The sequence below is a fragment of the Petaurus breviceps genome, unplaced genomic scaffold, assembly GCF_028583685.1.
Source record: "Petaurus breviceps papuanus isolate PSGF00001 unplaced genomic scaffold, PetGlider_PUasm1.0 188, whole genome shotgun sequence".
NCBI lineage: Eukaryota > Metazoa > Chordata > Mammalia > Diprotodontia > Petauridae > Petaurus > Petaurus breviceps.
Window position 1 is genome coordinate 11,130,755 of NW_027185804.1, and position 27,519 is coordinate 11,158,273.

The following is a 27,519-nucleotide window of genomic DNA, read 5'->3' on the forward strand; positions in this document are numbered from 1 at the left end:
AAGCAATTGGGGTTAAGTAACTTGCTCAAGGTTACACAGCCAGTTATTTCTAGGTGTGGTGGTAAGTATCTGAGCCTGGATTCAATCCCAGGTCATCCCGAATCTGGGGCCGGTACTCTTACTCGCTCTGCTACCTGGCCACCCCTGATTTCCAGATTCTTTCCCTTCTTCCCTCATCACCCACACCTACTGGAAAGATAAGCAGTTCATTATAGGTCGTACATGTGTAGTTACGTAAAACATTTCCTTAGTAGATATATCGTGCAAGACTGACTATATTACCCTCTATCCTGTCCCACCCCCCACTTATTCTGTTTTCTACTTTGACCCTATCCCTTTTCAAAACCGTGTGCTTCTAACTACCCTCCCTACTAATCTGCCCTCCCTTCTGTCATCCCCCTTCTTATCCCCTTCCCCCTACTTTCCTATAGGTTAAGATACGCAATTAAGTGTGTACATCATTCCCTCCTTAAGCCAAATTCAATGAGAGTAAATTTGACCCATTCCCTTTTGCCTTCCTGTCCTTCCCCTCCATCGTAAGTTTTCTCTTGCCTCTTTTATATGGGATAATTTGTCCTGTTCTGTCTATCCCTATCTCCTCTCATTATATTGCTCTCTCATCTCTTAATTTAATTTTTTACATATTATCTCTTTGTATTCAACTGATCCTGTGCCCTTTGTCTATGTATACATGTGCACATGCGTATACCTTCCTATATAAACATATATATGTGTGTATACATATATGTATACACACACACATATATATTCCCTTCAACTATTCTCATACTGAGAAAAGTCTCATGAGTTACAATTGTTGTTTTTCCATGAAGGAATGTAAATAGTTCAACTTTAATAAGTTCCTTATGATTTCTTTTCCCTGTTTACCTTCTCTTGCTTCTTGTATTTGAACATCATATTTTCTATTCAACTCTGTTTTTTTTCATCAAGAATGCTTGAAAGTCCTCTATTTCATCCCTGAAAGATTATACTCAGTTTTGATGGGTAGGTGATTCTCGGTTTTAATTCTAGCTTCTTTGACCTCTGGAATATCATATTCCAAGCCCTTCGATTCCCTTAATGTATAAGCTGCTAGGTCTTGTGTTATCCTGATTGTGTTTCCACAATATTCTTTTTTCTTCCTGAATGCTTGCAGTATTTTCTCCTTGACCTGGGAACTCTGGAATTTGGCTATAATATTCCCAGGAGTTTTCTTTTGGGTATCTTTTTCTTTCTTTCTTTTCTTTTTTTTGGCTTTTTGGAGGGCAGTTGGGGTTAAGTGACTTGCCCAAAGTCACACGGCTAGTAAGTGTGTCAAGTGTCTGAGGCTGGATTTGAACTCAGGTCCTCCTGACTCCACATCTGGTGCTCTATTCACTGTGCAACTTAGCCACCTCAGGGGATCTTTTTCAGGAGGTGATCAGTGAATTCTTTCAATTTCTATTTTGCCCTCTGGTTCTGGAATATCAGGGAAATTTTCCTTGAGAATTTCTTGAAGAATGCTATCTAGGTTCTTATTTTTTGATCATGGCTTTCAGGTACCCGAATAATTTTTAAATTATCTCTCCTTGATCTATTTTCCAGGTCAGTGGTTTTTCCAATGAGATATTTCACATTGCCTTCTATTTTTTATTTGTTTTGATCTGTTTAACAGCATCTTGATTTCTCATAAAATCATTAACTTCCATTTGCTCCAATCTAATTCTGAAAGAATGATTCTCTTCAGTGAGCTTTTGAAATTCCTTTTCCATCTAGCAAACTTGACTTTTTAAAGCATTCTTCTCCTCATTGGCTTTTTGGGCCTCTTTAGCCATTTGAGTTAGTCTATTTTTTAAGGTGTTATTTTCTTCACTCAGGTTGTTGACCCTCTTTTCATGATTTTCTTGCATTATTCTCATTTCTCTTCCTGATTTTTACTATGCTTCTCTTACTTGATTTTCAAAATCCTTCTTGAGCTCCTCCACGGCGTGTAATCAGTTCATATTTTTCTTGGAAGCTTTTGGTGCAGGAGTTCTGACTTCGTTGTCTCCCTCCTGTTCCTTGCTTTGATCCTTTTTGTCCCAAAAAAGGAATCTGAGGTTTGATTGCTCTGCTTCCTCTGCTTGTTCATGTTGCCAATTACTTGTCTTTTGAGCTTTTTGCCACCATAGAACTCTGCTTCTGGAGAGGAGAGCTTTGCCCCAAATCACTGAGGTTTTTGCAGCTGCCAGAGCTATTAGGAGGGTGCTCTCCCTGCAGCCCCCACAAGCTCTGGCCCACTGGCCTCATACCCCAGTATCTCCACCCAAGACAGTGATCCAGATCCAAGCAGGTTAAAGCAAGAGCGATTACCCTTTGGATGGTCCCTTGGTCCCCCTACCATCTGCAGGCCACGAGCTCTGGAGGCATCCAAGAGGGGCAGCAGCTGCAGCCAACACAACTCTGCCACCTCTTACTCCAGGGATAGGGGCTAGACCATGCCCTTCCTTTCCAACAGAGTTCTCACCTGACCTTTTACTTGCTCTTTGGTGTGTATGGGTTGAGAAGTCAGGAAACCACCACAGCTGCTGGTGATTCACTCTCCTGAAGTCTGCTCCAGCAGCTGTTGGTAGGGGCTGCCCTGAGGCCAGAACCGCGTGGTTCACACGAGACTGTGCTCTGCTCCCAGCAAGCTGTGATGGATACTTCCTGTCGGCCTGCCAGGCTGCTTTCAGTGGGAGATTTATTCTCTCCGTCTCTGCATGGGTTCTGTAGCTCTAAAATTCGTTTAGAGTCATGTTTTATAGTATTTGAGGTAGTCGTTGGGGGAGTTCATGGAATTTCCTGCTTCTATGCTGCCATCTTGGCTCCACCCCCTCTATATTGTTTTCTTGTCTTTGCTTCACTTTGCATCAGTTTAAGTAAGTCTTCCCATGCTTCTTGGTGTTCTTCACATTCATCATTGCTCACAGCATGGTAATATTTCATTACATTTACATGTCACAGTTTCTTGAGTCTTCCCCCAATTAATGGGTGTCTTATTGTTTTCAGTTCTTTGCCAGCACAAAAAATATGGCAACTCCCATTTATATGCATTTTGTTACCAGAGGCCTTTCCTCACCATAATCCTGTGAGATGGTTGTTGAATTAGTTGTTGTCGCTATTCAATAGATGAGAAAATCGATGTTAAGCTTTCAAATACTATTTTGCATGTATTGCTCCGAGCATTATAAAAAGCCTCAAGAAAATCTCAATAATTAAGAAGAGCTTGCTCTGACTGTTCACAATGGAGAAAAGAGGGGAAGCAATCTAGACTGTGCTCTAGGGATTTTTGAAGAGTGAGAGAATCTTTTTATCTGGAGGGAGGAACAGACAATCCTTCTCTGAAGAAATGTTTTCTGAGTGAACCCTGAAAGACAGTTAAGATTGTGAAAGGCACAGATGGAATGTCAAGCTCTGAGGACAGCTGATACTCTAGTTTGACTCCAGTGTAGATTGTATAAAAGGAAGTAATGGGAATAAGACTGACAAGGGAGCTAGAGTGAGCTGGTGAAGCCTAGCCATGAGTTCGGAGTTTGTCCTGAAGAGAATAGAGTCACTGAACCTTCCTGGAGAAGAGTATGATGCAGTCAGATCTTTGCCTTAGGAATGCTTTTAGCAAGTGTGTGAAGGATGGTTTGAAGAAGAGGAGGACCAGTAATGAAGACCATTAAAATAGCTGAAGCAAGAGGTACTGGAGGTCTCATCTGAAATAGAGTGGAGAGAAGGGGAATGTGTGTAAGGTTGTGGAGGCAAAGGCAGTTAACCCTTTAGTTGTTAGTGCTTTCGCTCTCCTTCAGTTTCATGTATATTGTTGTTGTTTAGTCTTCTGACTCTTCATGGTCCCATCTGGGATTTTCTTGGCAAAGAGAACTGGAGTGGTTTACCATGTCCTTATCTAGCTTATTTTACAGATGAGGAACTGAAGGAAGCAGAGTTAAGTGACTTTCTGAGGGCCACACAGCTAGTAAGTGTCTGAGGTCAAATTTTAATTTAGGAAGCTGAATCTTCCTGACTACAGGCCTGACGCTCTTGTCTACTGCTCCAAATAGAATGTTATCTAATGAGTGCAGGGAGTATTTTTTGGTATTTTTTTTTTTTAAAGCAATTGGGGTTAAGTAACTTGCTCAAGGTTACAATGGCCAGTTATTTCTGGGCGTGGTGCTAAATATTGGAGCCCGGATTTGATTCCAGGTCATCCCAACACTGGGGCTGATGCTCTTACTCACTGAGCCACCTGGCCTCCCCTAAGCAATTGGGTTAAGTAACTTGCTCAAGGTTACACGGCCAGGTGTTTCTGGGTGGGTGCTAAGTGTCTGAGCCTGGGTTAGATTCCCAGGTCATCCCGACACTGGGGACGGTGCTCTTACTCGCAGTGCCACCTGGCCGCCCATTTTTTTGTCTTTTATCTCCGACATTCACCACAGTGCATTTAACTTAGTAAACCCTTAAGAATTTTTTTTTTTTGCTATTGAATTTAATAGTTGAAAATGAAGGAGTGATAAAAAATATAAAATGAAGAAAGGTCAATATTGAGAAAGGGACTGACATTGGATGGAGTGGGAGCAGGGCAGAGGGAGAATAGGGGACTTTAGATCTGTTGATTAGTAGGTAATTAGCATCTTTTGAGAAAACGGTAGAAAACTGAAGATGGAAACCAGATATTTAATATAGAATATATTTTCTGGGTGTTTGGTAATGAAAGAGGAGGAAAAAAGGGTAGTATAGGAAATTGATATTTGTGAGAGTTTCTGGTCGTAAGGGTATTTACATTTGTATAAATCACTTAGGAGAAGGTTTAGATATATATTAATTTCTTCCTACTATAAATGCTGATATTTTAATATTATTAAAAATCATCTGCATCTCTAAATTATTCACCATTTCCTCCTCTATTTTACTTTAAAGTTTGGATAAGTTAGATTTTTACTTTACTTAATACCAAATATTAGTATTATTCCTTCTTTTGGTAAGCAAGAATTCTATAATAAGGAATTTACTTATACCACAAAAATTTGATCAGTCCATGGTAGTGATTGCTAAGTCTGTATATCAGAAGATCAGCTTTAGGGACGGTCCACACCTTATTTGTCTACCTCAGTTCTACAAAAATGGAACTATTTTTGATTTTTTTCTGCTGCAGCCTTCATTTCCATCAATGGCCTGTCTCTGAAAAATTGAACCCTTTACTCCAAGTGAATCCAGGTGATATGAGTCTGCCATCTAGTGGTAACAAGGGCAACTGCAGACTAGCTGATCAATTTTACTTTTTTTCCTGATAGTTGTAGAAATTGAGAATATCTCCTTTTCTTCATTCTGCTTTTCAGCTTGATTTCTGGGAACATATTGCTGGGAAGAAAAAAAAATCAGACTATTGTTATATTCCTTTGGATGTGAAATAAATGTTTTCTTGAAAAATGTTTTTATTAGAATATTTAATAGCCTTATTTAAAAATAATAATCAGAACTTGCTATAGTGTAATTGATTTTGACATTTTAGAGATATGTTATTTAGTTGTATGTAATCATTCAAAACCCCATAGATAATTGTGGGCAATTATTTTTGTTGTTTTTTAAATTTTTTTTTATTTAATTTTTTTTTGCTTTTTGGAGGGCAGTTGGGGTTAAGTGACTTGCCCAAGGGCACCCGGCTAGTTCTTGTGTTAAGTGTCTGAGGCTGGACCTGAACTCAGGTCCTCCTGAATCCAGGGCCGGCGCTCCATTCACTGTACCACCTAGCTGCCCCTTTTTTTTTGTTGTTTATACGTATGTACACATCTATTATATATATATTCTAATTTTGCAATTGAAATGAACCTCAGAAGCCATCTAATTCAACTCATGTGAAAAGTGATTCCCCCCCATGAAATAACCTGAAATTTATTATACATTACTTTTGCTTCCCTTTCTATAGTCTACAATTCAGTTTAAACTGACATTCTCACTGTTTGTCACATGGGGTATTTCTTCCATTATCCATCAAGTGCCATTTTTATATGAAGCTTTTCTGATATTCTTAGCTGCCAGTATATCTCCTTTCCCCCTCTGCTTTGGGACTTCTAACCTGCGTTTTTGGATTTTTTTTCCTCACCATGACCTCCAAAGCCTAAACCCTTCATTTCTTTTCTGCGCCATCCACTGTACTAGCAGTACTGTACTTACTCTCTTTCCCATCTTGCCCCTTAATGAAGCAGTTGAACAGTTCTAGGCTGTTCTTAACACTTGAGCGCCTTTCCTCATCCTGTTACCAGTCATACCTTGCCAGTCTTCATCTTTTGTTTCTATTCACATACTGTTAAGAGAAGGTGTAGAAAATCACCAAACTATGCTGACTGGGTCCATTACAAATTTAGCAAAATCCCAAGTGAGCCCTCACTGCAGGAAGACAGTTCTTTTAAACCTTCTTAATTTATTCACTCTCCCACTCACTTTAAAGGGTTTTCCAAACCCTTTAAACCCCCCTACAATTCATCCTTCCCTTATGTTCTCAGCTGACCCTGACTGTGACAAGACAGTCCAAGGAGCTGGCCACCCCAGGTGTCACCACTATATATAATTACATCTGAAGACAGAGAAGGAATTTAGAGAACCTCTGTTCTCCCACACAACAAAGAGCAAAAGATGAACCCAAATGAAACTGCACTGGAGTGGAAGTAAGCATCTCCATCCATTCCAGACCTGCAAAATAAAAAGATACACAGAAGTCAGCAGTGGCTAAGAGAAGCCTGCCCATACCCTGATCAATAGATTTGAAGTCTTTGAGCGTGGGAAGAGGTAGGAGGACTGCATCAGAGAAAACTGTAAACAGCAGTAACAATTAAGAGATACTGTGGGCAAAGAAATAGAAGAGACAAACTCATACACAAATATTGCAGACAGCTGGAGAGGGTTCACATACAAAGAAACCAGAATTGGAATTACACAGGATTATGCTGCAACTGCATTAAAAGAGAGAGAAGGTTGTAATATATTCCAAAAGGCTTGAGATAAAAGCTTACAACCAAAAACAGCATACCCAGCAAACTTGAATATAAAACTTCAGGGTAAAAAATAGACCTCTAAATGGATTTTTAAAATTAAATTTTAAATTTGTAAAAATGGGACTTTTAAGCATCCATGATGAAAAGACCAGAATTTATAGTCAAAAGAAGAAAAAATACATACACATGTACATATAGGTACAGAAATCCATTTATTTTGATAGGAAAATAGGAAGGAAAGGAGAGAAGGGGACAGGGGGAAGAATAAGGAGGATAAATTAAGGGATCCGTCCTAAGTCTAAGAATATTTTTAAAAAATGTCTTGAGTTTGGAAAGGATGGGAGTATGAGGGGGATGTCCATAAATTAGAGAATGAAAAAGTTATTGTTTATAAATGTGATATAGTGCAAAACTCTTATTGGCATAATGGCCAATCCAGATTCCAGAGGACTAATGATGAAACATTTTACCTACTTCGTGATAGAGACTCAGGATAGGAATAAGACAAAGTATATTTTGAACTTGACTAATGGGGATATTTGTTTTTGTTGACTATACATATTCACAATGAGGTTTTTTTGTTTTTGTTTTTGGCTTTTTTTGCTTTTCAGAGGGGGGAAGGCTGGGTAATTGTGGTTAAGTGACTTGCCCAAGGTCACACAGCTAGTTTTTGTGTTAAGTGTCTGAGGCTGGATTTGAACTCAGGTGTTCCTGACTCCAGGGCCGGTGCTCTATTCATTGCGCCACCTAGCCGCCTGAGTTTTGTTTTTCTTGTATTATCAGTGGTGAGTTGCAGGTGAGAAGGTGGATCTTGTCTGATTAAAACAGATAAAACATTTAAAAACTCCAGGTCAGAGTAGAGTGAAATCTTTAAAATGCAAACACAGGAGCTACTTATTTTTAATTTTTTTAAATATTCTTCAATCATTAATAAAAATATTTTTCTTCCCTTCTATTTTTTCCAATTGGAAAATAAAGAAAATCAAAACCTTTGTAGCAAGTATGTATTGTTAATATACTTATGTATGTAATAATATAGTGAAAGGAAAATATATATAGTCAAACCAAACAAATCCCCACACTGGCTGGGTCCAAAAAACAACTCTTATTCTGCACTCTGAGTCCATCACTTCTCTTCCAGGTGGTGGACAGCATACTTCTTAAATGGTCCTTTGGAATCATGGTCATTAATTGTTTATATTCTAATGGGGAAAAAGAGGGTGCTTTAATTTACTAGTTGATCTACCCCTACTGATTTAATAGTTGAGTAAGAGGCAGAATCTGATCGTTCTTGATGAAAAGTAGTAATAGGAGTGGGGTCAAGACTTAAATTCAGTTCACCAAACACAGGGATTTCATTCCCTTGTTGACTTCAGTTGGAAAACCAACTGCAAAGAAAATTCATCTTTTTGGTCAACTCCCCATCTTAACCATGTAAAAAGAGACACTCTTGCAGGGTGTCTCACTGTCATAGCAAAATCAAATCTCTGAATTCTCCCAAACAATGGAACTCTGCAGTTTTGACCATTCCCTCACTTAACAATAAGGTTACCTTATCAGTGGATCAGTCAAGAAGCACTAATTAAGAGCTTACTGTGTGACAGCCACTGTATACAGAAGGGCACAATGCTGTCTAATGTTTCAGCCATTGGAGATCATTCAGCAGGGGTTGACTCAGTCAGACTTATGATTTAGAAAGAAGAGAAGATGGATTGGAGTGAGGAGAGATTGCAAAAGACCAGTCAGAAGGCTGTTACAGTAATCCAGGCAAGAAGTCACGAAGGTCTGGACTAGGATGGTATCTCTATGAGGGAGGAGAAGGGGACATATATGAGAAATGTTGTGAAAGCAGAAGCAACATTTGGGAATGTTTTAGATAAGTGAAGTTATTAAGAGGAGTTTGCTGAGTAAATGAGGGACATGGTCAGAGCCACATTTGAGAAAAATTACTTTGGCATCCTGTGACTAGAGGATAGATTGAACTAAGGAGACTTGAGTCAGGGAGACCAACTAGCTGGCTGTTGCCATGGTCCAGGTGTAAGGTGGACCTACACCAGGGAGACAGCAGTGCCAGAGGAGAGAAGGAGGCTTAAAAAAGAGATTAAGATAGAAGCAACAGTACGTGGCAATGTTGCATATGTTAAGAATGACAGGGGTGACTAGGTGGTGCAGTAAATAGAGCATCAACCCTCGAGTCAGGAGGACCTGGGTTCAAATGCAGCCTCAGACACTTGACACTTACTAGCCGTGTGACCTTGGGCAAGTCACTTAACCCCAATCGCCCTCCCCTACCCCTCCAAAATAAAAAAAGCAAAAAAAAATTTTTTTAAATGTTTAAAAAAAAAGAATGACACCTAGTTTGTAAGTCTGGGTGACCAAAAGGATGGTGGCAAAATGGACAGTAATAGGAAAATTCAGAAGAGGGGAGGGTTTGGGGGAAAAATAAGTAGTATGGGTAAAAAATAGAAGAGGTCCCAGGACAGATCCTTGTGGGACAACCTTGAACTTCTGGGAGCTGATGAAATAACCAAACGAGGCAGTATAGAAAAAAAATTAAAGGAGGACCTGCGTTAGGAAGATGTGACGTGGAGGAAGAACTAGCAGAGGAACCTGAGAAACGGTGTATAGACAGACAGGAGGAGAGCCAGGAGAGAGGCATGAAAACCCACGGAGGAGAGGACTTCTAATAAATCACAGGGTTGCTGTTGAAACTTCTCTCATAGTCTTCTAAATTCCTTGGTTTTGGAAACCTCACCCTCTGATTCCCCACGAAGGAAGTTACCTTCTAGGGGGCAGTAATAGGGCAAACCAAAAGCTTTTTTACCCTCAGCAGCATTTCCCAAATCTCGTCCTCAGGCCCACTCTGTTTTCCATCTCTTAAAGCCCTAATCTTATCAGAATTCAACACATTCTCCAGTGGGAGCTCTCTGTCAGCAGAGTACTTCCCATTCGTAGGCTATTGGTCCGAAGAGGTGTTTATGTCTTTCTCTAGTCACTGTACAAAGACATTTTACTTTCATTTTCCTTACGCTGTTGATCCAGCTTTTCTAAAACCATCAGTAAGAGCTTGGGGATACTGATTCTTGAAATAGTCCTGCTATAGCATGAGATATGGGTTCCTTTGCAAAATCTCAATGAAAACCACAAATTTTATAAGAAAAATTGTATTGGGGAATAACATTCAAAAACTTAGTGACACATTAAAAAAAAGGTAGAAACCTAATAAAAAATGACAACTTAGTTTTATATTGGTTGAATGATTAATAAATAGTGGCGGCAGTTGAGGCAGTCATTGGATAAGAGGATGGTCCCAGTTGCTTGCAGGTGCAGCTTGGAGGCTCAGGGGCTTCAACCCTGGGAGAAGAAAGGAGAGAAAGTATGTGCACCAGCCCTCCTCTGCAAACCACAGCTCTGAATGTACTGGAAGAGAAATGATAAATATGGAGCTTTACTTTGGGAAAGACCTGACATTCTTTGTGAGACAGGCATTGGGAGGATTGCAGTTGGTGAGTTATTGTGAAGTTGGGCAGTTCCCTGCATTCTCCCTCTTTCTCATGGATGAGATTTTATATAAGCCTAAGCAAACTTGAAATTCACATTATGCTCAAATTGTTCCCTATCACTTCACATTTTCACATTCACAAATTCATATTTTCAAAACAAGTTTTACAGCAGAACTGACTGTACATTTTCTTTCCCTGCCAAGCTCCTTAAGCATATTGGACTACTCCTACAGCTCAGTGAGGGCCCCCTCCTTATCTCATTGACAGGGCTTTCCATATGAGCCTAACATTGCTGTAGTCACAGAGTTTCTCACTCCTGTATCTCACCTTTTAGTTCACCTTTTTTCTTTTTAACCTCTCCCTTCCCATTCAACCATGAGAACCTCTAAGTCATTATGCTCCAAACTTATCAAATATCTCAGGTCAGGTCTTTCTTAATGTCATTCTAGTGATTCAGGCTTAGCATATGAATACATTGAAACCATCATGGACCATAAAATGGAATAGAAATAACTTCATGTGTAATAAAGAATTCAAAGGTTATAATTAAAGTAGTTATCACTTTTTCTGCCTTTGCCATCTTCAAAGTTGGAACACAGGATCACAGAGATGTCACAGATGACCGCCTATCTTTTCTTAAAAGGGAACCCTCTCAGCTGATGTAAAACAAATCCATTCCTGCTGTACCCAACATTCTGTGACTCCAAACATGTTATTTCACATCAAGCTGGTTACTAGGGTGGCTTTCATTATGTGTCCGTGTTCTGGTTTTTCTGTATTGTGTGCTTATCTGGGGAGAGTCTTTTGTACTGAGGTCTGCTAAAAGCTTTTTGAGATCTTGGGTACAGAATGGACCCAAGTGCTATGCAGTGGAGACTCTGAGTTACAGGATAAATGACAATTTCACTCCCTATGACACTTTTCTAAATCCTTTGCTGTTCCTGTGGGCATGCCTTTGTTAGGGGTTCAGGAACTCGTGACAACAGTTCTGTCCTCTAGACACACACTGAACAAGATCATTTAAGAATACTTGAGATGTTTTAAACCATTGCTATATCTCTAGTGATTCTTTTCTTCTAAGCTAAATATTTGCATTTCTTTAAACTCATTCCCTCACCATTTTGATTTCTCTGAGCATGCTCCTATTATCAGTGTTCTTTTTAAAGCGTGGTACATAAAACTAGAAGAAAATATGACATATCCCATCTGGATCTTGTACTTCAGGGGCTGTCATTTCTCTTTGTGGCCACTATACTAGTAACAAAGTTTAAGACTTCATTACCTTTTTTGCTGCCTCAACTCACTGTTGATTCAGTCACCTTGCATTCAGTGACTATAACTCCAACATCTTTTCCCTATATTTACCTATTTCTCCCCCATTCTGTAAGTTTAGTTGATTTTTTTTTTAGACCAAATAAAAGAAATTGTACTTAGCCATATTGAACTTCATCATGTTAACTTTGTCCTACCATTTTAACCTTTCAGGACTTTTATGGATACCAATTTTGTAATCTAGTGTATTAGATATGCTTCTCAATTTTGTATCATCTGGGAACTCAGCAAGCAGTCATATAGACAAGGCAGTGAGACAAAGCAGAGGTGACTTGTCCAGAGTCACACAGCTAATAAAATATATGAGTTAAAATTTGAACTCCGCTCTTCCTGACTCAAGGTCCAGCATTTTTATCTGTTATACCATCTGTCTAAATCCAGCTAAAAACAAAATGCCTCATACTGTCTCCTTCTTCTTGTTTTTTGTTCCAGTCATATCCAGTTCCGTCTGGGTTTATTTTTTGTCAAAGATGCTGGCGTGGTTTGCCATTTCTTTCTCCAGCTTATTTTATAGGTGAGGAACTGAGGCAGACAGGGTTAAGTGACTTGCCCACAGTCACAGTTAGTAAATGTCAGATGCCAGATTTGAACTTAGGACTCCTTACTCCAGGCTCAGTGCTCTATCCACTGTGCCACTTAGCTGCCCCTTCCTGTTCTTAAGACTCATGAGCCATCCCTTTTAAAGTAATTTCTAGAATTTTACCAGGAATTAAATTGTCAGGATCATGGATTATAATTTAAAATGATCATCTTTTCTTTTCTGAAAATTTGGGTCGTATTTCCTCATCTCCAGTGCTGTGTCTTATTTCTGGTTTTCAGATTGCCTGAACAGCAATTCAGCAATCATATCTAAGTAACCTTTTAGCAGCTTGTGATGGAAACTTGAAGTCATTGAGGGAGGGCAACTCTTACTAATTCCTTTCTTGAGATTTACTTCCTTGTTAACAGTTATTGTTCCATCCTTACCCATCTGGAGATCATTCTCCTTTGTAGAGAGAACAGAAATATATCATAGAAGAATTTTCTGATATACCTTCAACTTTTATCTCTCTACCTATTGCCAGGAATAAATAGAGTGTATATGGAGGATTGGTGTTTGCATATAGAATCTCAGAGAGAAAGAAGGTGAGTCTTATTGGTGCTTGAATGTGTAAATAGGTAGATTATCAAAGTGAATTTTGTATTTGATAAGTTCTGAATTTTTTGCCTCAAAAACTTCTAGTTCTGTTTTGAAGTGGTGATATAATCACCCTCTAAACTCACATAGAGTCCTGTGGATATGTCTGGATGTGTTTGATTTGCGTTTTTAATAGTTCATATCACATTTCAGCTATTAAACTTTGCTTTTAGGATTACTCCCCATCTATTTACTTAAGTTCACAGTAGGGTATGAATACAAATAGAATTAGTTTCTTTTTTTTAAGGTATTTGGCCTTGAAATGCACATAATAAATTGTTTCCTTTATGTGTTTTTGAATTAATTCTGACATAATAGAATCTCTAAAGTCAAGTAATATGACATCCAACTTTAGTCGTGCATTCCAAAATGTGAGATGTGGCACATTATATTAGAAGTTTCCTTAACTCTATAATTGAAACAATTTTCTTCATAGCATGAACATGTCCTAACTAGGCCTTTCGTTTTCTTTTTCAAATTTTATATTGTATAGTAAAGCTAGAGGATAAAGGACTTCCATCTTTAGCCAAAAGCTATTTGATCCCTTAACCAATTTTTGGTGCTTTTCCTTCTTTTTCCTTTTTTCCAACCTTTTTCATTACTCCCTTTTTCTATACTATTCCAATCAGGCAAAATGGCTCAAAGAAATATATGATGTAGTCCTTTACTTCCAAGAGCTTAAAATCTATTGAGACAAAAGCACACATATAACTGTGGTGTCAAGCAGTATACAAATGATATAGCTAATAATGGGTAGAAGAGAAAGCCCAGATCACTTCTAAGTGGAGATAATATAAGATCGCATAGAAAAGGTAGAATTTGAGCTGAGCTTTAATTGGATAAAGTAATTATCAAGGACTGGAATAGGTCTTTTAAGCAAGGGAAATGGCAGGTATGAAGGCACAGAGGCAAGAAAGTATATTTGTTTGCAAAAAATGTAATTTGAGGTTAACCAGTTAGGGGATTAGAAGTTGTTTTGTATGTTTGTTTTTAATGATCAGTGATAAAGCTATAAATCAGTTTCAAAAAATATTAAGTACCTGTTAGGTACAGAGGACTGTGCTAGACACTGGGAGAGCTATAGATAACAAAGAATTTATACAACCCTTCACCTCATGAAGCTCATATTGTAGTAATTTTTGAGCCAAGAAATGACAGAGTCATTTCAGAAAGATTAACATAAATGGCATTTTGCAAAATGGAAGGGAAAAGGCACATACTAGAGCAGAGGTTTTTTAAGTGAAGCCCATGAACTTTTTTCTCTAATATTTTGAGAATTGAATTTCTACGTGATTGGTTTCCTTTGTAATTCTTTGTATTTTGTTTTATGTATTTAGGAACATTATTCTGATAAGGGGCCTGTAGGCTTCACCAGATTTACAAAATGGTCCATGACGCAAAAAATGGTTAAGAATCTCTGTACTGGACGAAGACATACAAGAAGTAGGAGGTTGTTGTGTTTAGGAATGAGGTGATTAGGTCTTCTATGGGAATGTGAAAGAAGACTAGGTTAGGACTTAGTAATGGATGAGATATTTGGGTCTGGGAGAAGAAGGAATAAACTGTAATTCTGTCAGTTCCTAGCCTGGTTGGAGTCAGCCACGGGTATAACATTTAAAATGCTTTCTCAGTCCCCTGCCATACTTTTATTCTGTTCTCCATTTCACACTGTTTACTTTTTGAAAAAACTATGATATATGTTGTGTTTAATATATACGAGAAAATGCTCTTAATCATTATTAGAGAAATGCAAATTAACACAAGCATATTGAAACAACTTGAGGTATCTCACACCTGTCAGATTGGCTAGAATGATAGAAGAGGAAAATGACAAGTATTGAGAGAATGTGGAAAAATTGGAACATTAATACATTGTTAGTAGATTTGTGAACTTATCTGCCCATTTTGGAGAACAATCTGAAATTATGCCCAAAGAGTTATAAAATTGTGTATACCCATTGACCCAGCGATACCACTATTAGATATGATTTCCCAAGGTGATCAGGGTAAAAGGAAAAGAATCTATATGTTCTAAACTATTTATAGCAGCTCTCTTTGTAGTGTTAAAGAACTAGAAATTGAGGGAATGTCCATTAATTAGGGAATGGCTAAACAAGTTGTAATAAAAGATTGTGTTGGAATATTACTGCATGGTAAGAAATGATGAACTGGTTGGTTTTAGAAAAACAAGGAAAGACTTGCATGAAATAATGAAAAGTAAAGTGAGCAGAACCAAGAGAATGTAGTATACAGCAATAGCAACATTATTTGAAGAATAATTGTGAACAACCAAGTTATTCTGATTATTATCAGTACTCAATCAGCTATAAAGGACCTAGGAAGGAGGATAGTATCCCCCTCTAGAGAAAGAACTGATTAATAGAAGTACGCATAGTATGGTTTTACATGTATTTATTAATCTGCATTATATTGTGGCCTTTTCCTAGTGCAAGATAGGGAGGGAAAGAGAGAGACACTTTGGGACCTAAAATGTAACCAAAAAAAAAAAATTAAAATAAATAAAAATTTAGAGCAGAAAAAACCTATGTGATAAATACTACACATTGTTTTCAAAGCTACTTTGTTTTTCTATACTTCCTTTTGAGTTTTCTTTTGTTCCTGCTGAGCATTTAAATTTTTTTTTTACTCTCCTTATCCTGCCCTAGAGAAGGCCACCAATAGATACTCATAAGTATGTCTATGTGAAACAATACTATACATATTTCTCTTTATCTCTTCTTTCTCTGGAGGTGGATAACAATGTCCTCCATAGGTTCTTTGTAGTTGATTTGAATATTTGCAAATGACTTAGTTGTTCACAGTGGTTCTTGGAATTTTACTGCTATTACTATATACAATGCAATCTTTGTTCTACTCATTCACTCTTCATTATTTCATACAAGTCTTTTCATAGTTTTTCTTTTTTTTGGGGGGGAGGGCAATTGGGGTTAAGTGACTTGCCCAAGGTCACATGGCTAATTTTTGTGTGTAAGTGTCTGAGGCCAGATTTGAACTCAGGTCCTCCTGACTCCAAGGCCCGTGCTCTATTCACTGCACCACCTAGCCGCCTCTTTTCATAGTTTTTCTAAACTAGTTCATTATTTCTTAAAGCATAGTAGTATTATTCCATTACAATTCTATACCACAGTTTGTTTAGCCATTCACCAATTGATGGACATCCCCTCAATTTCCTGTTCTTTGCCACCACAAAGAGAGTTGCTATAAAATATTTTAGAACCCATAAAGTTTTTTTCCTTTATTCCCTTATCACCTTGGAAAACAGACCTAATAGTGGTATTGCTAGGTCAAAGGCAAAGTGGCAAAGAACTGTTTGGACATAATTTTATAACTTTTATAATTCTTTTGGACATAATTCCAGATTGCTCTCCAAAATGGTTGGATTAGTTCACAGTTCCACAAACAGTGAAGGTGTCCCAATTTTTCTACATCCCTTCCAAAATTTGTTGCCATCTCCTCAATTATTTTAGCCAATCTGATAGATGTAAAATGATATCTCAAGATTGTTTTAATTTGCATTTCTGTAATCAGTAATGATTTAGAGCATCTTTTCATAAGACTATCAAAAAACTGCCTGTTCATATCCTTGATTCATTCATATAAATTTGATAAAAGTTCTCTATGTATTTGAGATACAAGACTTTTATATGAAAAACTGTCTAAAATTCCTCCCCTTCCCCCAATTTTCTGCTTTCCTTCTGATTTTGACTGTTTTTGTTTTGTTTGTACAAAACTTTTTAAGTTTAATATAATCAAAATTATCCATTTTACATTTCACAATGCTCTCTATATCTTATTCATAAATTCTTCTCTGATCCATAAGTATTTATAGGTAAGATGTCCCATGTTCTTCTAATTTTCCTATAATTTCTCCTATTATTTCTCCTATTATATCTAGGTCATATATCCATTTTGACATTATCTTGGTAAATGATAGAAGATATTGGTCTATATCCAGTTGTTGCCAGATTACTTCATAGTTTTCCCAACAGTTTTTTTTTTTTACCAAATAGTGAATTCTTATCCTGAAAGCTTAAATCTTTACATTAGTCAAACATGAGGGCTACTATAATCATTTACTACTATATATTTTATGTCCACTTTGTTTCACTGATCCAACTTTCTAGTTCTTAGCCAGTACCAGATAGTTTTGATAATTATTGCCATATAATGTAGTTTAATATCTAAGCCTCTTTTGCATTTTCCCCCTCATTAATCCCTTTGATATTTTTGATCTTTTATTCTTCTAAATGAATTTTGTTATTTTTTCCAGGTCAGTTAAATAATTTTTTGGTAATTTAATTGCAGTGTCATTGAATAAGTAGAATAGTTTAGGTAGGGTTGTCATTTTTATTATGTTGGCCCTGCCCACCCACAACGATGAATATTTCTCCAGTTATTTAAATCTGACGTTATTTGTGTAAAAAGTGTTGTTATATTCATGTATTTCCTGTGTATTTTATACTGTCTACAGTTGTTTTAAATGAAATAGCTCTTAATTAAATGAAATAGCTCTTAACTGTCTCTTCTTACAGGGTTTTTGCTGGTGACATGTAGAGATGCTGATGATTTATATGGGTTTATATTCTGCTACTCTGCTAGAAATATTCTGGTATTTCTGCTAGAAATCATTAATTGTTTCAACTAACTTTTTTAGTTGAATCTCCAGAATTTTCCAAGTATGTTGTTATATCACCTACAAAAAGAGATAACTTTATTACCTTATTTGCCTATTCTGATTTCCTCCAGTTTCTTTTTCTTTTATTGCTAGCATTTCTAATACAGTATTGAATAATATTGATGGTGATGGGCATCCTTGTTTCACTCTTTATCTTACTTGGAAGGCTTCTAGCTTATCCTCATTACAAATAATGCTTGCTGATGGTTTTAGGTATGTGCTTCTTATCATTTTACGGAAAAATCCATTCATATCTGTGCTTTCAAGTATTTTAAATAGGAATGAATGTTGTATTTTATCAAAAGCTTTTTCTGCATCTGTTGATAAAATCAAATAACTTTTTAAAAACTTTTTTATCAATATAATCAATTATGTTAATAGGTTTCTTTATGTTAATCCATCCCTACATTCCTGGTATAATTCCCTCAATCCCTCTTAATCCCTGTAATTATTTCCTATTTATATTGTAGATCCCTTGTTTTTGCATATTTATTTGATTGTTGTCTCCCTTATCAGATTGTGAACTTCTCAAGATAGAGACTATCTTGTGCCTTTCTGTATATTCCCAGTGCTTAGTACAGGGCCTGGCACATTAATAAATGTTTGTTGACTGAATAATTTATAACCAAACAATAAAGAATTCCAAAAAACAAAAGTAGAAAATGTCATTAAGGAATTATGTGATAGGAAGAAAAGATGGGCTGTTTACATGGCAAAAATGAGGGATTGTAGGTGCATGGCTGGTTCCTAACATGTTGTGTTGAGCCCCTGTGGTAAATTTTCAAGTGTATGTGGGTGAGAGTCCTCCATGATGGGAAGGTATAGATGGGTTGCATTTGAATCATTGAAAGGAACTTCTGAATACTTAAGATCACATATCCATTTCATTATTTGAATCTGAGCAAAGCATCGGAAATAGAAGGACAAAGATTGAAGGTACTAGAGCAGGAGCTGGTGATTTGTAAGTAGAGGGAATAGGATGAGTTCAAATTTCATATATATGTATGTATACATATATACATATATATTTAATTTGGTTTGATACTGGAACATTTAGGTAGCACTTCCTATAGGCAATTTGAAATTATGTAATAGATCATTTATAGTGTGCTTTAGCTCTATCAACTCATTTAGTTTTCAGTCCTTTCCTAGTAGGTGTTATTATTATCCCCATTTTACAAATGAGAAAGCTGAGGAGCTGTAATTCAAAGAGAAGTTTGGACTCAAAGTAAATACTTGAGTCATCCAAATGGTTTATAAAGTACTCACTATATTCAAGGCACTGTACTAAGCTGAGGGAATACAATTAGAAGCAAATAACACAGACCCTGTCCTCAAGGATCTTATAGTCTAGTAAGAGAAAATAATACGTAGAGGGGAGTAATGGCCAGAGAGGAGAGTTTTTTGACAGAAAAGTCAGAGTATTTGATGATTAGTGTCATGGGACATTTGATCGTCATGTCCTTCCCAGGAATGTTAGTGTTCTTAGAGGTAGCGTTGGGAAAGGGTAAGAGAAGGTGATTTAGTGGTGGGCCTGACATTGGGCAAGATAAAACAAAGCTTACCTATCAGAGCCTCCATAGTCTAAGAGTTGATACCTTCATTTTAATCAGAGCCTATAATGGGGAGGTAGATAACTGGAAGTATCACAGTAGAACTGAGATAAGGCAGGATAAGTCAAGCTCAGGGTCACAGAGTGGAATCTTCAATTGTAGATTGAGGTGGAGACTGAAGGACAGGCACTGTGGTGTAAAAATTAGAGCTGAAATTGTAAAAATGGATGAAAGCTAAAGTGGACAGTTTCAGAGGAAACTGGAAAGACCACTATAAGTTGATGTAGAGCAAAGTGAGCAAAACTAGAACACGTTATACAGTGAAAATCTTATAGAGCAAAAAAAACTTGGAAAGACTTTAGAACTCTCATCGACGCAGTGATAAACCACAAGAACAAAGAATGCAGGATGAAATAGGCTGCTCAGCATCTGACAGGGAGGTGGTGAATTTAAAAATTAACAAAGACATATTTTTGGATATGGCTGATGTGAGAATTTGTTTTGCCAGATTATGCAGCTATGTAATGAAGACTTTATATTTTTTTTTACTTAATATTCTCTGTATGAGTGGGGGTGGAGGGAATAGTAAAAGAGAGAGATTAATTCTTTTTAATGCTTGCTAACTTAAAAAAAGAAAAAAAAAGTGGATGAGCTTTCTCTAAGGGAGTAATTAGAGCCAAAAGTGAAATGGGCTGCCTTTGGATATAGTGGGTTTCTGTTTCTATTTGTTGGAGATCTTCAGGCAGAGACTGGTTATTGAAATCTTGTTCCTTTTCAGGTAAGAAGTTGCACTAGATGACCGCAGAGGTCCTTTCCAACTCTATACTTATGTGATTTCTAAATCAAATTATAATGTCAATGATGAGCTCCTTTTAAAAGATACATATTTTGTTAAATATTTCCCAATTATGTGTAAAAAATTTTTAATAATCATTTTTAAAAAATTATGAGTTCCAAATTGTATCTCTCCAAATAGTTCCTACTCCCTGAGAAAGCAATCAACTTGATATCTGTTATGTATGTGAAGACATGCAAAGTATTTCTTTATTAGCCATGTTGCAAAAGAAAACAACAAAATAAAACAATAAAAATAAAAAAATTCTTTAAAGTATGCTTCAGTCTGCATTTAGAGTTTATCGGTTTTCCCTCTAGAGATACATAGTATTTTTCATCAAGGGTCCTTTGGAATTGTCTTAGATCGCTGTAATTGCTTAGAATAGGAAAATCTTTCGTAGTTGATCATCCTTACAGTGTTGATGTCACTGTACATAGTGGTCTCCTGGTTCTATTCACTTCATATTACATTAGTTCATATAAGCCTCCCCAGGTTTTTCTGAAAACATCCTGTTTGTCAGATATCGAGCTCCTAATTTATATCTGTTTTGCAAGTCCCACCTACATTTTTACAATTCACAGTATTTTTTCATAGATGTTTCTTTATGGGAGAGTATTTTGGCAGATTGTAGAAGTGTACTGCAGCGTGGGATCTTTTTGCTCACCTGTCAGGTTCAGATCACTCAGCCTGGGTGGATTATATCACAAGCTGCAGAGAGAACCTTGCAGTTATGATTGTCTAGTGGCTATTATTGATAACTTGCAAGTATCAAAGAATGGGAGATGTGAGACAGTCCTGCAGATGGGCAAATGTCGTTGTGGTTTTCAAAAAAAGTTTTTATAAACTAGAGACCAACTATCTATCTCTTTCCCTCATTCCTTGACAACGTTCTAGATTGAATTTTCAAAATGTATATTTTTGGGTGCTTGGAAAATGAGTTATAAGACTAAGGCCTGTATTTTCCAAGAACAAGAAGTCATACCAAACTTAACTTAGTCTTCTTCTTTGTTAGGGGTTATTAGATTGATAGAGTAGAGGAATGCTGTAGACATAATGTTAAAATTTTAACTAGGCTCTTAACACAGACTCAATATATTTTTGGGGATACAGTATAGTGTGTTACATAGTATGCAAAAATTAACCATTTGTTGGGTCTCAGAGAAAAACAGAATGGTGAGGCACCTAAAACTAAAAAATAACTATTGTTATTTGAGAAATGGTTGCATGAACTGCAGATGTTTAGGCTAGAGAATAGAAGACTTAGGAAGAGAAGTTATGACTGTGTTCAAAGGTTTGAAGTCTTTTTTTATTTTTATTTTTGGAGGGGGAAGGGAAGGGCAGTTGGGGTTAAGTGACTTGCCCAAAGTCACACAGCTAGTAAGGGTTAAGTGCCTGAGGCTGGATTTGAACTCAGGTCCTCCTGACTCCAGGACTGGTGCTCTATTCACTGTGCCACCTAGCTGCCCCTTGAAGTCTTTTAATGAAGAAGAAAGATTAAATTTTTTCTGAGTAACTCCATAAGGGAGAACTAGGTGTAGTGAGTGAAAGGTACAAGGTACTCAACATAAGGGGAAAAACAACTCTTAACAATTAGAACTTTGGAAACTAGATTACTCAGCTGTGTAAAGTAGTGAGCTCTCTTTCATTAGTAATACTTAAACTATCCTCAAAAACCAGTTTGGGAGATGTAGAAGCTTGAGAATTTACACAGTATGTTCAATGTGCCTAGGCTTCTCCCTGCCACAAAAGTTTCATTGGGTAACTCCTTTATGAAAAATTTGTAGGAATGTTTGGAAAAAACTCCTTAAAAGATATAAGAGAAAAATCATTTTTCAGTGAAGTCTCTGGTCATAAATATCAGGCAGCGCATAAATCAGGGATGTATGCTTGTTAAAAGTATTTGCCACTGTGATGAAACAACTCCAGTGTAGAGTCCATGTTGAAGAGGAATTCCCCGTGAAGGGCAAGGTCCTTCAGAGACTCCTGTTTGTACATGACCTTATACTGGTTGCATAAAGCCCCATAACATTGCAGAGCCTTCTGGAAGAGCTGCTTATGTTCTCCAGCATTTTACTTGCCCATCCACAAGGGAAAGAAAACTGTATGGAGAATACCTTGAACCAAGACTATAAAAGGCAATTGAATAAACTACTTATAGAACTTGACCATCAACTGTCTGGGACAGACAGTACAAATGGACAAGTTGGGACCAGAGTTAAATAGGAATGTGGGTTGCATTGTTGTCAGGAAATTGCAATGCACCTTTAATGATGCTAAATTTCCCATGGAAAGAAAGTCCTGTCTTCTAGCATACCAGTATTCTACCAGTATTGTTATGTGGCTGCAAAATACGGAAATCAAGAGCCTGGGAAAAATTCAAAATGAATAGGACATAGAGAACAGTGGAGAGGCACATGGTGAGGATGAGCACAGCACAGCATATGAGGGTCAAGACTATCATTGGGTATGATGGAAAAAGAAAATGGACTGGTTATATAGCATAGATAAAATGATCAGAGGAAAAGGAAGCCCCCAGCATATTGATAGACCCTCATTGGTGAACTTATTGTCAGACATGGACCGGAAGTTGAATAGGATTGGCAGACAGAGAGATAGGTTGCAATCTGCATTATTGGAGGAAATATCCAAACTGCTGAGATCAGATATGTGTATGTGTGTGTGTGTGTGTGTGTGTGTATACACATATATATTAAGTATCTATAAGGATCACACAGAATAAGAATGCATGAATGGGTTATTATCAGTAGCAGTAGGGGGAAATGCTCACTCTGGGAAGATCATAGATCCATCACATTTTTATATGTCTGATGATCATTGCTTTTTAAATATTTGATGTTTTATCCCCATAAGATCTACAAATTGAGCTTCAAATATGATTAATATTGTTTGTAATTGGTAAATAGTTTTCCTGGTCCTTGCCCTGGAGATCTTAGAGTTTAACAATCCAAGCAATGCTGGAACCGTGTATGTGGCTCATTTCCTCTAGGAGGAACATCTTTAAGAATTTTTGAAAAACTTAAATTACCTCCACTCTACCCCCCAAATCATATTTTCCGTTGCCTTTGCATTAGAAAATCGAAGTTATTATTCATAGTTAAATTATTTTCTTGCCCATTTTTTATGAAATAGCACTGCAAAAGATATTTCAGAAGGAAATCCATTGAGTGGTTAAACATTGTCAATTACCTTAGTTCTAATTCTTGAACTTCTTAATTATTTGGTGTGAAGAAATCTGAGTGAAAATACAGAGAAATTATAAGGCAAAATGTAACCCAGTAAATTAGAAAAGTGAATAGAAACTAAATTTTGAATAAAAATGTGAAATATTCATATAGGCAAATCAGATTACTGACATAAAATGCCTGCTTTGTAACTTTAAGATATGTAATTTTTATGTTCATCACCTGTGGCTTTGACAAGTGATATGATTTGACTGGGCCCACAGACCTGCTTTGTGTCAGAAGCAGGACTTTAAAACTCATGTATCCTTGACTCTAAGGCTGCCTCTCAATACACTGCATGGTTATGCCTCTCACAAATTAGTTTTGGGTTGGTAGGCATTTTCTTCCCCAATCAATTATTGTAAGTAATAGTTGTTTCCTCATCGTGAAATATTGATTTAAGTATCACTTAGACTTTGAATTATTAATCTTATGTATGAACCATTTTGGGGTCGTCAGTATTTGTTTTTTGGAAAAAATCTCAGTAAATCACTTATTTGAGTATAAAAAAATTTAAATGGAATGAATCATGATGCAAAAAGAAGCAGCTTATTCCATAGACCATGAACGTTTTCCATATCATTCATATATCTCAGAGAAGAGTACTTGGTTAAGATGGACATCCATCCTTTCTTTACCACTTTGATTTCCTTTTCTCTCACTTCAACCTGTAATAAAACTGCTGGAAAGGTATAATCTACTCCCAGATTTAGTGCAATATGTTCCCTTCCCAGTAATTAATTCTGAAGATGTAAATCCAAGATTTTTCTAAAAATGTAAAGGTTGCTTATTTGGAAGGAAGAATACCCCTAGAGCATTATGGGGGTAAATGTCAGGTATAATTCTCTTTCCAGATGGCACCCCTACAGGTGAAGCAGCAGCCTGTGAAATTACATTCTAAATTACACTACAGATGAGCATGGCACACAGAGCAAAGCTTTGTGATATCAGTAATAAATGACTTGATTCAGAACCAAGGACATTTCCCAGTAACTTAAAGGATGTTATATCATGGTGAGGAGAATATAGTACTGTGATAAAATCAAGTGTAGCTAAGTGGAAAGTTGAGGGAAAGGACAGTGCCCTTTAGCACAGCCTGTAAGAGGCCTTTGGCCTGTTCATATTTTTTTTATTAGTTATATTAATTTATCTTCCAATAAAGTCATTTATACTGGTTCTGTATAAATAGTATGTGTGTTAATTTTAAAATCCAGGTCTACACAGGAGAAATTCTCTATACAATTAAACCAAAAAGCAAGTTCCCAACTAAACCATGTCTATTATGAAAAAATATACCTGTCGTATCATTGTATATTCCAAACCTTCCAAATCTTTAGGAAAATGTTAATGTGTAGACATTTATAGTTTGTTGCAAATGTTTCAGTATTTAGTTTTCAGTAGGATCTAATTTCATTTTTATAAGGAAATTACATCCTTTTATGCTCATAAAGTGTACACAAAGGCAGATATTGACATTAATGAAAATAGAAATTATATGAAAACCCAGGTGTAGGGAGAAAATAAGAATATTCATTAAAGTTGATAGTCCATCAGCTATGGACCAATAGGACAGAAAATGTCCCCAGGATTTTTCTTGGTGGAATACTGTTCAAATTAAGGAATGTTGGGGGACGGAGTCAAGATGGCAGAGTAGAAGCAAGACCTCCGCCCGGCTCCGGCTTCCACCCTCCCCAATCCATGGAAAAAGGGCACTCAGAACAAACTGTGCAGCTGCAGAACCCACAAAATGACACAGAAGCTAACCGCCCACTGAGGGCATCCTGGCAGGCCGGCAGGAATCGGCCAGCACAGCACTCTGGGAGTCAAGCCCAGGTCCCTGTGAGTCAGAGGCTTTAGCCCCAGGGCGGGCCTGACCAGCCACTGGCAGGAAGGACTCCAGATCACCAGCAGCTGTGGCCATTTCCAGATTTATCAACACAAAGATGTTAAGGACAAAGTGAGAGGTCAGTGCAGTGTGACATTCTGATACAAGAAGCAAGAGAAGCTTAAGAAGGTAAACAGTGAAAAGAAATCATAAGGAACTTATCAAAGTTGAACGATTAACATTCCTACATGGAAAAACAATAATTGTAACTGATGAAACTTTTCTCAGTATGAAAATAGTTGAAGGGAATATATATGTCTATATCGGAGGATATACAGGCATATGGATACATACGTAAGTGTGTGTATATATGCTTACAGGTATATATAGATAGAGGGCACAGGACCAATTTAATAGGAAGGGATGATACTTAAAAGGGGAAATTAAGAGATGAGAGGAATATAATGAGAAGAGATGGGGAGAGACAGAATGGGGTAAACTATCTCAAAGAAGAGGCAAGGGTAACGGGTAATGGAGGGGAAGGGTAATGGAGGGGAAGAATAGGAAGGCAAAAGGGTATTTTTTAAATTATTATTCTCACTGAATTTGGCTCGGGGAAGGAATAAAATACACACTAAATAGGGTATCTCGCCCTACAGGAGAGTAGGGGAAAGGGAATAAGAGGGGGGATGAGGGAAGGGAGGGCAGGCTGGAGGGGAGGGAAATTGGAAGCACTCACTTTTGAAAAGCAACGGGATCAAAGTAGAGAATAGAACAAGTGGGAGGTGGGATAGGAGGGAGGGAAATATAGTCAGCCTTTTACAATATATCTTCTGTGTTAATGTTTTGCATTAGCTACACATGTACAACCTATGCTGAACTGCTTATCTTCCCAGTAAGGGTGAGTGACAAGGGAGGAAGGGAATGAATCTGGACTTCAAAGATTTAAAATCAGATGTTTAAAATTACATATATATGCATATATATATATAGATATATGTATTCACTATTATTAATACTGTCTTACATGTAATTGAGAAAGAAGATATACAGGCACTGGGGCATGGAGATCTACCATGCCCTACTGAAAAAGTCTAAGGGGGTACAGGGGAAGATATGGGAGAGAGCAGATTGAAGGAGTGGATAGCCTGTGGGACTGCTATTCTGTGGTAGTGGGTAGGAGAAAAACAGGGAGAAAATTTGTAACTCAAAATCAGGCAGAAATTAATGATTTAAATCAGAAGTTAATAAAGTATTTGAAGAAAAAAAAGAAAAGGTTCTGTACAAACAAAGCCAGTGTAACCAAGATTAAAAGGGAAGTGGGGAATTGGAAAAGAATTGTTACAACCAATGTCTCAGATAAAGGACTCATTTCTAAAATATATATTGAATTGAGTCAAATCTATAAGAATACAGGTCATTCCCCAATTGATAAATGGTCAAAGGATATGAACAGGCAGTTTTCAGAGGAAGAAATTAAAGATATCTATAATTATATGAAAAAATGTTCTAAATCACTATTGATTATAGAAATGCAAATCAAAACAACTCTGGGGTACCACATCTCACCAGTCAGATCGGCTAAGATGACAAAACAGGAAAATGACAAATGTTGGAGAGGATGTGGACAAATTGGAACACTAATGCATTGCTGGTGGAGTTGTGAACTGATCTAACCATTCTGGAGAGCAATCTAGCATTATGCCCAAAGGGCTATAAATAGTTTCATCCCCTTTGACCCAGCAATACCACTTCTAGGATTGTATCTCAAAGAGATCATAGAAGTGGGAGGAAGACCCATATGTACAAAAATATTTACAGCAGCTCTTTTTGTGAGGACAAAGAATTGGAAATTAAGGGGGTGCCCATCAATTGGGGAATGGCTCAACAAGTTGTGCTATATGAATGTAATGGAATACTGTTTTGCTACAAGAAACGAGGAGCAGATGAACTTCATATTTACCTGGAGAGGCTTATACGTACACGATTAAACCAGGAGAAATTTGTACACGATTATAGACACAAGTATGTTTGATCGCTAACTTTGATAGACTTGACTCTTCTTAGAAATGCAGGGTTGTAAGTCAACCCCAAAAAACTCATAATGGAGAGAGATGTCTACATCCCGAGAAAGAATTAGAAAGAAATGAATTTGAATCCAGATTTAAGCAAACTACCTGATCTTTTTCTTTTTTCTTGTTTGGTATTGTTTCCTCTTTCCCATTGTTGATTCCATCTGATTCAATCCTTCTTTATAACCTGACTAATATCTGATGTGAAAATATCTGCAGATCTTATACTTGATTGTATGCTGTCATGGAGGGGGGGAAGGGGATGGAGCGAGAGAAAATTTGAAACTCAAGGAATTGTGGAATTGAA

The 27,519-nt window shown here is 37.1% G+C and overlaps 1 protein-coding gene across 1 annotated transcript in view; it reads left to right on the forward strand.

Moving 5' to 3' along the window:
• The window catches only part of PRMT3 (protein arginine methyltransferase 3), a 153,162-nt gene that overhangs the window by 50,822 nt on the left and 74,821 nt on the right, over nt 1–27,519 (forward strand). The window lies entirely within an intron of this gene.